We start from the raw sequence: 9,260 nt of genomic DNA on the forward strand, positions 1-9,260 counted from the left end.
GCTGTCAGAGTGCATAGGGTAAATGTGATGTTTTGAGTCCTAGATGTGAGTCTCCTGGTGTAAACTGCTGATAGAATCTAGATATTCTTTCTAGTTTCTCATTTTAATTTTTTGCTTTCAAGCGTTTCGGAACGTCTTTGTCTTTTTCAGATACAATCGTTCATTTTTTCATAAGGGGAGGAGTACGAGGAGGAAGAGAAAGAGTAAGAGAAAGAATAAGAGAAAATAGAAGAGGAAGTAGAAGAGAAAGTAGAAGAGAAAGTAGAAGAGAAAGTAGAAGAGAAAGTAGAAGAGAAAGTAGAAGAGAAAAAGAAGAGAAAGTAGAAGAGAAAGTAGAAAAGAAAATAGAAAAGAAAGTTGAAGAGAAGATAGAAGAGAAAGTAGAAGAGAAAGTAGAAAAATAGAAGGGAAAGTATAAGTGAAAGAAGAAGAAAAAGAGGAAGAGAAAGAGGAAGAGAAAGAGGAAGAGAAAGAGGAAAAGAAAATGGAAGAAAAAAGGAAGAGAAAGATGAAGAAGGGAAAGAGGAAGGGAAAGAAAAAAGGAAAGAAAAAAGAAGAAAAAGAAGAAGACAAAGAAAAAGAAAAAGAAAAAGAGAGAGAGAGAAAAAGAAAAAAAAGAAAAAAGAAAAGAAGAAAAGAAGAAAGGAGAAAAAAGAAGAAGAAAAAAGAAAAAAGAAAAAGGAAAAAGAAAAAAGAAAAGAAAAAAGGAAAAAAGAAAAAAAAAAAGAAAAAGAAAAAAAGAGGAAGAAGAAGAGGAAAATGAAGAAGAAGAGGAAAAGGAAAAGAAGAAGAAGGAGAAGAAGGAGGAGAAGAAGGAGGAGGAGAAGGAGAAGGAGAAGGAGAAGGAGAAGGAGACGAAGAAGGAGAAGGAGGAGAAGAAGAAGAAGAAGAAGAAGAAGAAGAAGAAGAAGAAGAAGAAGAAGAAGAAGAAGAAGAAGAAGAAGACGAAGAAGAAGAAGAAGAAGACGAAGAAGAAGAAGAAGAAGAAGAAGAAGAAGAAGAAGAAGAAGAAGAAGAAGAAGAAGAAGAAGAAGAAGAAGAAGAAGAAGAAGAAGAAGAAGAAGAAGAAGAAGAAGAAGAAGAAGAAGAAGAAGAAGAAGAAGAAGAAGAAGAAGAAGAAGAAGGAGAAGACGACGACGACGACGACGACGACGACGACTTTAACAAGTTTGGATGCAGCCGAAGCCACTAACTATATATTCGGACAACTGTGGGAAATACATTTTAGTTTTATCATGCGTGAAATGGAATGTAAGAAGCTACTGGACTGTGTTCGTTTGCGTGCACTTTGATTTAATCTAACCATGTTCCTAACTCCCGTTTGTTCCCATATTGCAATCTCCAGAACTTATTCTAAGTAACGAGAGGCATTCTATTCATCTGATAGGAAACTCTTGTATCTACACACTGCATGTTTTACTCTAAATGCAAATATTTATGTTTATCTAGGAAGATGGATTCTATTGACCTTATTTAGAACGACAATCTACGAGGGCAAAACGCTACATTCATTCTATTTTGGATTAGGCCACATTTGTTCTAGTCTAGGCGAAAGATTGTAATCATAGTATAGTTTCCCGCTCATAAAAGAATCTTCAATAGGTAATGCCTGGGTGTATAGGATTGTGCAGCTTCGAGAACACTTTTGTATTTGTTTTTGTGCCGTGACCAGGATTCGAACCACTGCGTGTGACCTCACTAATGGCTGCCGGCTGCGCGTTCTCCTACCGAGATTGAAGTGGCTAATCTATTATTCACCGTTTCCTTTTGACTGAGTTCAACATTTTCTTTGTCATCAATTACAATAGTTCCGAAATACCTGCTTTTTACTCTATCCATCTTCTTCTAAGTTGTCTCTATTCTTTCATTTCCTCCTCAATCTCCCGTCCCCTTTAGCTTTTCCTCAACATTTCCCCCTTCTTTTCCTCTGCCTTGCTCTCCTCCTTCATCGTCGTCTCCCTCCCCCGCCCACACACCTCTTCCCAACCCTTCCTACCTCTCCCTCTTATCCCCGAAGTTCTTCTTATGCTATTTCGGGCCTTCGGCTTCAGCCTCTTGTGGTTCCAGAGTCTGAAGCCCCCAAGAGAAAAGGAACGCATTTTCCAGGCTCCTGTGCTGGAAATCAATAAAATGAGTTTAAGGTTCTGTGGATGTACAGGCGTGAGCTTGGAGCCTTCAAATTGGAGACGTAGTTTATGGATTCTGTTCTAAATGAAAACAGGAGACTTTATGTAACAGGGGGAAAGGGGTCTTAGCGTGACAAAGATCTCAGCCGACCAAGATCATCGTCCGCTGCATCAAATTAAATGTCATTGTGTTGAAAAGGATGTATAGGCAGATTGCTTTAATCGAAGTTAAATTGACTATTACATCATATTATTCCTGTCTATCATATACATGTACCACCCGCACAAACCCGCACGCACACACACACACACGCACACACACACACACACACACACACACACACACACACACACACACACACACACACACACACACACACACACACACACACACACACGCATGCACACAAAATACGTAAGAATGGATGTCCATTCATTATATAGACATGTAGAGCCAAATTGAATTGAATAATTATCTGGAATAGGGTGCTTCCTTATTGGCTTTAAATTAGTATGATGAATGACATCTTTTTCATCTTTTGATAAAAAAAATTCCTGTAAAATGGCGCTATAAATCTTTTTAGTGTGAAAAATTTCTTCGAACTATTATCACTTATGACACATTCTTAACCTCGTAGACGTTAGAATTTGTCTGCTAACAAAAACGATATGTTCATCAAAGTTCACTTCACTGTAAACACAGTCGATAGTATATATATACATATATATATATATATATATATATATATATATATATATATGTGTGTGTGTGTGTGTGTGTGTGTGTGTGTGTGTGTGTGTGTATGTGTGTATGTGTATGTGTGTGGAAAACATAATAAAGATCAAACGTCCCAAACCCTGACTCTTTTAATACAGATGACATATTTTAACTGGATTTTGTTTTTGGCTTAGGTTAGAGTAGATAATATAATTCAATTGATGGATAAGCCTTGCCTCAACATAATGAATTGGCCTGACTTTACCTCCCCCGTAAATAAAAAATTCCAACGGAATATGTTACTTTGTCAAAAGAGTTGCCTTTGTAATCGAAATTTGGAATTGCAGTTACTGTTATTGCTATAGCTCTGCCTTCATACAAATGAAATTGACTGAGAAGACCAAACATAGTAAAGAAAAGTAGTGAGAGGAGGTGGAGGATGAGGGTGCTTAATCCATAGACAACTGGAATTATTTTATTGGACCATTCCATTTCTAATATTCTTTTCGTTCAGTAGTCCTTTATAGCAAATTTATTAATTTATTTACATTCTCAAAGTGATGGTAATGATAGTAATGATGGTGGAGGGGGTCATTTAACACTACCTTTGAAACATAGAGGTTAAGAAAAGTAAATATTTGATCGTTTATATTCTTGAACTGAAACATAAGGGTTGAAAAAAATATTCATTTGTTTATATTCCTCAGCTGAAGGGAGATAGTGGGCCATTTTTTTTCTCTCTTCTGAAACAGGTAAAAAAAAAAAAAAAAAAAAAAAAAAAAAAAAAAGAAAAATGGCGTCACTTCACTCCTGAAAGCTGACATCACAATTTGGCTGACAGTCAGGCTTCTCCCAATTACGTGCCGGACGACAGGAGTGGTACCCTTCGCCTGGGGACTGACCACTTGAAACTTTCCTCCCCCGTGTGCCGAGATTAGCTCATTTAAGTTTGTGGCTTATATATATGTGAGATGTAAATATTTCATATGGTGTTACAGTGATCCACATTGCGGAAAAGAAGCGAGGAAGGAGAAAAAGGAGGAGTAGGAGGAGGAGGAAGAGGAGGAGGAGGAGGAGGAGGAGGAGGAGGAGGAGGAGGAGGAGGAGAAATAGTAGCATGAGGAGGAGGAGGAAGAGGAGGAGGAGGGGGAGGAGAAAGAGAAGCATGAGGATGAAGACGAGGAGCAGAAACAGGAAGAAGAGGAGGAGGAAAATGTGGAGCAGGAGTGGTACTCGTAGGAAGGGGAAGAGTAGGAAGAGGAAGAGAAAGAAAAAGAGAAGTAGAAGTAAGAGGGCGAGGATCAGAAACAGGAAGAGGAGAAGGAGGAAAATAAAAATAAAGAGTATTAGAAGGAGGAGGAGGAGGAAGAGGAGGAGGAGGAGGAAAATAAAAATAAAGAGAATTAGAAGGAGGAGTAGGAGGAAGAGGAGAAAGAGAAAGAGGAGCAGAAAGAGGAAAGGAGAAAGAGGGAAAAGAGGAGCAGGAGGAGAAATAGGAGGGGAAGGAGTAGGAGGAAGAGAGAATAAAGAGAAAGAGGAGCGGGAGGAAGAGGAAAAGAAAAGGAGGGAAAAGAGGAGCAGGAGGAGTACTAGGAGGGAGTAGGAGGAAGAGGGAGAGAAAGAGAATTAGGACCATGAGGAAGAACACGAACAGTAGGAATAGGAAACGAAGAGGAGGGAAAAGAGGAACAGGAGGAGTAGTAGGAGGAAAAGAAGAAAGAAGAAGAAAAAGGATGAAGAAAGGAAATGAATACGAGGATGAGGACAAGGAAGAGGAAAAGGAGAAACAAGAGGAAAGATGTAAGAAAAAGAATAGACACGGCAAGACACGGCACGATAAAACAAGGCAAGACAAGACAAAACAAGGCAAATTAGTCTAATATGAGAATATGAGAATGGATATGAGAATGAAGATGATATTGAGGATGAGGCTGGGGCAGATGAGATTGATGAAATGGATAAGAAAAATTAAGATGAGTATGAGTATGAAGAGGAGAGAGAAGGATGAGGATAAGGATAAGGATAAGAAAGAGTAGTTGGAAGAGGAACAGAAGGAGGAGGAACACAACAAAGAAGAAAAGGAAAAGAAGAAGACGTAAGAGAGTAAAAAGGTATATTTTTTCAGTACAACACAATTGGAGTAAACAAACACGTTTCATCTATATTTCTCGTTTCATTAATGCCAACTTTCCGTCTTTATTCCTATCTATCTTTCCTCCCGTTTTCTTCCTCTCTGTAGCTTTTTTTTCTACGTTTTTATCCGTGTCTCCTTTTGGTTATCTTTCTCAATTTCTTTGTGGCAAAAGTTCGTTATTCCTCTTTGCTTTTTACGTAATTTACTCAACTTTTACCAAACCTCGTTCACGTCCTTCTTTCTTCATCTTTGTGTATTTCTTTTTATTTCTCATAACAAATAATTTTTGTTTCATTTATCTTTGCGCCTCATGTGCAGCTCCACTCCCTACATTCCTTACTTTAACTTTCTTTTCTTTTGTATTATAAACTCGTCTACTGTTATGTTTTGTTTCTTCGTTGACCTACTCAGATTATTAAAAAAAAATTCTATACAAATAATTTCCTTTTGTATCATTTCATCTTTATTCAAATTTACGTTTTATCATTCTTAACTTTTTCATTGTCTATTTCTCCTATCTTGTAACTGTGATTAATCATGTTGCGGCAGGCTCGTCAGAACTTGTTGCCTCACCAGTCATCTTGATGTTGTGTAGGGCTGTTCGGGCTTTAAAACGGTCGTACCAACCATTACTGGCACTGAAAGTTGATCCATTCTTGATTTCATATCCCTCTTTATGTAGACCATTATAAATCGAGAGGGTTTTCGTTGTCACAAGAGAGGTAGAAAGAGAACAGCTGTATATATATATATATATATATATATATATATATATATATATATATATATAATATCTATAATGTATATGTATATATATATATATATATATATATATATATATATATATATATATATATATATATATATATGTGTGTGTGTGTGTGTGTGTGTGTGTGTGTGTGTGTCTGTGTGTCTGTGTCTGTTTGTGTGTACGCACGTTTTTTGACCGTGTAATTGTGGATAGATTAATTTGAGTGTGTTTCCTTTCCTTTTGTATATTTCTATTTGGTCCACTTTTGAGAGTGGCCATAAATAATACCTGGAATTTCGTGCATGTTACTGCACGCTTGATTATAATGTAGAAAGTGTATATGAGCATGTGTTGAAATATAAGTAAACATTTCTTCAAGGTTGATTAATTAACTTGTCTGTTTAAACATACCCTCATGTACACGTGGCCTCATGTAAACATACACATGATGTTTTGTGATTTTGTGTATACATCATATCGTGTACGTGATGTCCTGTCTTGTATATAGCGCCGCATCCCTTTGAATACTTCCAGTAATCACGAAAAGGAATCTTATTGAATTAAGATTTTTTTTTTTATAAATTTCATATCAACTGGTAATCTACTCGAGATTTTTATTTCCGTTTGTTTAAGTTTATTATGTTTATAAAGAGATATTTCATATTAAAAAATCAGTATCTTTAATTTTGTACGCGTATAACTATAATATTTCTCTAAATAAGAAAACGTGCTCTTTAAGGTATTGTGTACAAAACATTACAAATTTCCACTGGTTCTAGTACTAATATGCTTAAGTGGTGTAATCAAAATCTCGCTGGTCTTGAATTCACTTAGTTGTGGGTTCGAATTCCGCAATTCTCTTTGATTTACGGCAGTGACTATTCGACAAGTTACTTGCCCTAACTGTCCAAGCATAGGGCAAATGTAATGACATCGGTCGGAGCTATTCAGCGCCTCCTGGCGTACGCTCTCCTCCTTTACTTGAACCTTTACTTGTGTTCAACCAATTTTTAGGTGAAAGACTTTTGTCTTTCTTTCGATCTTTCTTCCTGAGGTAGCAGGTGAAGGCGCGCCCATGAGCAAGGGTATCCGTGCGTTTAAGTCTCTTCGCGAGGCTATTAAGCGGAAAACACAATTTGCCATAACCACCATACCTTCACCTCCAGAAGCTGTTCTAATGACAAACAGCGAGAGCTCCACGCGGAAACCCCCGTACGCCTCTTCTCTCTCCTTATCCTTTTCCTCTTTACCGTTTGTTTATTTTTTCTATATTTGAGTCGTGATGGTATGCAAGTCTTTTCTCTCCTTACTCTTTCCTTTCTCTTCCATTTTGTTCTTTTTTACTTTTTCTTATTTTAAGTCTTGAATGTAAGCAAATCTTCTCTATCCTTATCCTTTTCCTTCTCTCCTGTTTACTTGTTTATCCATTTGTTTTAATTTGAGCCTTGAAGGTATACAAGTCTCCAGCGTCTTGGAGACTCCTCAGATTAAATACCTTTTCAAGCGTACCAGGAAACACTTCATTACTCGAAAATACTCATTGAAAACATCCATTTTCTAAACCATAACGCTTCTGACATAAGTTTTAATGAAGAATACAAACGCAGACGGTCTCTTGATAGAAAATGGAAACTTTCTTTAAGAAAAAATGGGAAACATTCTTCAATGTCTCTCGCACTGGAAAACAAAAAGAAGGAAACACAACTGAGCAATTGATCTTTTTCATAAAAAGAAAAAGAAAAAATAGCGAGATGTATTGGACGTTGTTCTTGGTTTTTAATAAAGACAACAACAGAGAAAGTTTTGGTATTCATTCACTCCCAAAAGTTTGTAGAGCTGACAACGACAAACGGCATAAACAATAGGTACCTATAGGCTCAAGAAAAAGAAGAAAAAAAAGTAATTATTGATATTGTATGATTTCACTGAGCTGAATGAAATTGTCTGGAGTTAAACTACAGCTCCAACTCCACTTACAACTTTACCTTCAGCTCCTCCATCTCCACCTCCACTTATACCTCCATTTCCTCCAACACTTCCAACTTCATCTCCATCCTCACCTCCACCTCCATATTCACCTTCAGCTTCATTTCCAATTCTAATTCTCCATTCACCTCCATTTCTACCTTCAACTCCACCTCTATTTGCACCTGCATCTCCACCTCCACCTCTACCATCCTCCACCACCTACGCATCCCATGCTCTTTCTTCTCCCACTCTCTCCTCAGTTTTAGGCCGAGGGAGTGTGAGAAGGGGAGATTAATGTGAGATTAATCTGATCAACGGCTTAATTAACCTTTTTGGTAAGTGATTCGTTTTTCACATTTCGTTATGGTGAAGTGAGTGTGGGGGGGCTCACTGCAAGAAAGGGTTAAACTATTCTTGATTAACCCCCGTTGGGGCTGTCACATCTTACGTAGATTTTATTCTGGTTAACACCAAGAATGCAGAGAGCTTTCTAAGGAGGACCACTAACCTAAATATAGTGAGAATTAGTGGATGCAAAACGGTTAAATTTAGTCTTGAGCTAATTTCCATGAGGCTGGCAAACAGGAAGAAAAAAATGCATTGCATTAGGCAATAGGCTGAACATCTCTTGTTTAGAATTTTTCAATTTTCTTTCCTAGATAGCATTACGTGATTAAGCTCAGTTGAAGTGTTCTTTTCTAGAAGGATTTAGAATAATCTTGATTATTATCTTTGTTTCCACAAGTTTTATGTAATTTATTATCGTGAATATTGCTAGGCCATCTTGTTCTGCTTAATGAAACCTATAGTACATACAGGCTTACGTGGGTATCAAGAAACTCGAAATATTCGACATTTTCTACCAAAAATCCTCCTGGTTGTAAAATGTATATTTTCTCTAAAAATGTATAAATATAATCACGGTACATCTACGAAGTGTTGCAAAATTCAAGGTAGAGAAAGAAATGGAAACCACAAATTCAAAATATACATGTTTATGCAGTGACGGAAAATCGGTGGGAAACAATGATCGATCTTTTTTTTTTCGAGAAGAGAAAGAGACCTTGGGAAGTTCGAAAATAGCCTCAGGGGCCAGAGGACCTCGCTGTGCTCTACCACAAACGAGCGAAGAAGAGGAGGACCATGAGGAGGGAGGGACTGAATGATGGGTATATTGGGGGAAGAGAAAGGGAGTTGGGAAGAGGAAGAGGAAAGAAAAAGAAGAAAAGGAAGAGGGAGAGGAAGAAGAGGAAGACGTGTTAGGGAGGAAAAGAAGGAAAAGAAAAGTGATGATGAGGATTAGAGAGAAGAGGAGATGAAGAAAGAGGGAGAAGAATAAGAGGAAGAAAAGGAGGGAGTAAGGTGGAGAATGGGGGAAGGGGTGTAGAAAAATACGATGACGATGGAGAGGAGTGGAAGGTGGATTACAAGGAACAAGAAAAACTTTAGGAAAGGAAGAGGAGTGTAGGGGCAAAGAAGAAAAGCAAAGAAACGAAATAGGGGAGTGAAGAGGGTCAACTGAAATTGAAAAGGAGTCTCGATGATGAGGGAGGGGGAGTGGAG

Source organism: Oratosquilla oratoria, chromosome 42 (assembly GCF_046742065.1).
Source record: "Oratosquilla oratoria isolate Oo_2021 chromosome 42, ASM4674206v1, whole genome shotgun sequence".
NCBI classification, from domain to species: domain Eukaryota; kingdom Metazoa; phylum Arthropoda; class Malacostraca; order Stomatopoda; family Squillidae; genus Oratosquilla; species Oratosquilla oratoria.